Raw genomic sequence first — 1595 nt, 5'->3', positions numbered from 1 at the left:
AGCCGGGCGTGGTGGTGGGCGCCTGTAGTCCCAGCTACTCGGGAGGCTGAGGCAGGAGAATGGCGTGAACCCAGGAGGCAGAGCTTGCAGTGAGCTGAGATCGCACCACTGTACTCCAGCCTGGGCGAAACAGCGAGACTCCATCTCAAAAAAAAAAAATCTGAATCAATGACATGAAGGTTGAGGGGTAGAGAGTGGCGAGAAAATGATTTTCCTGTTAGGGAAGGAAGTTAACATTTATTGGCTGTTATGTGCTAGGTACAGTGCTAGGTGCTTTCTTATACATTATTGAACACTTCTTTCAATCCCTTCACAAGGGCAAATTTTTTTGTTTTTTTTTTTTTAAGATGGAATGGAGTCTTGCTCTGTTGCCCAGGCTGAAGTGCAATGGCGTGATCTTAGCCCACTGCAGCCTCCGCTTCCTGGGCTCAGGTGATTTTCCTGGGTCAGCCTCCCGAGTAGCTGGAAATTACAGGCATGCGCCACCATGCCTGGCTAATTTTTGCATTTTTAGTGGAGACAGGGTTTTGCCACGTTGGCCAGGTTGGTCTCGAATTCCTGACCTCAGACGATCCACCCACCTTGGCCTCCCAAATTGCTGGGATTACAGGCGTGAGCCACCGCGCCCAGCCTGCATGCTCTTTCTTTGTGGAACACCACCCACGCCAACTAAACTACATTCCCTGTTTCTCTCTTAAAGCACCCTGTTCTTTTCCTTCAGCACACTTGAACTTATAATTCACATACGGTATTTGTTTATTTCTTTAACATCTGACTCCCACTGCAGAGGACCATGAGGGCAAGGACAATGTCTATTTTGCTAATCACCAAATCTTCAGTACCTAGCACAGTGCCTGCAAACAGTAGGCACTGAGTGATCTGTTAAAGGAATAACTCGCAGGCTTATGCCTTAGTAGATTGGTAATGCCATCCACTGAGGCCAGAAACACAGAGGAACAAGAATTAACAATGGCTATTGCTACTGAAGTAACTCCACTCTTCTACATAGTTTTGAGGCTTCTATTAATCTGGGCACATTGCTCCATTCCTTCCTATTTCACTGGACACCCTTCCTCACAGTTGTCTGTACCTTCATCCTTATTTTTCCAAATTCTTACTTAGAAGCTCACCCTCTTCTTCTCGAATTTAAGTTACCTTTTTTTTAAAGACTCACTTCCCCAAAGTTGCTTCTCCTGATTCAAACTTTGGAACAGCTATCACCGGCCTGGATACAAATTTCTAAAGTGCCAGCCTGGGAAAATCCTATGAGAACAGAATCTCCACTAAGGCAGAAACTTGTTTCACTATTAACTCACCAACACCAAGAACACATTCTAGCACAGTCAATGCATCATACTGTGAAAAGAATTAAAGAATTTAAAGCTGGAATGAGTTGGAACAAATGTGAGCTGGTATCTTGGTTATCTGCAGGCTATGCGGTCTCAAGCAAATGACTAAGTTCACCTAAGTCCATTTCTTCAGTTAAGAAATGAAGCTGGTTCTCCCAGAAAGCTCATATTGCCCAGACTGTGATAGAGATGATGATAGGGTGATGGGCCTTTTTAAATTGTGGAAACAGGCCGGGCGCGGTGGCT

Source organism: Mandrillus leucophaeus, unplaced genomic scaffold, assembly GCF_000951045.1.
Source record: "Mandrillus leucophaeus isolate KB7577 unplaced genomic scaffold, Mleu.le_1.0 Scaffold248, whole genome shotgun sequence".
NCBI classification, from domain to species: Eukaryota; Metazoa; Chordata; class Mammalia; order Primates; family Cercopithecidae; genus Mandrillus; species Mandrillus leucophaeus.
The sequence above is the reverse complement of the archived record's forward strand: the minus strand, read 5'-3'. Positions refer to the sequence as shown.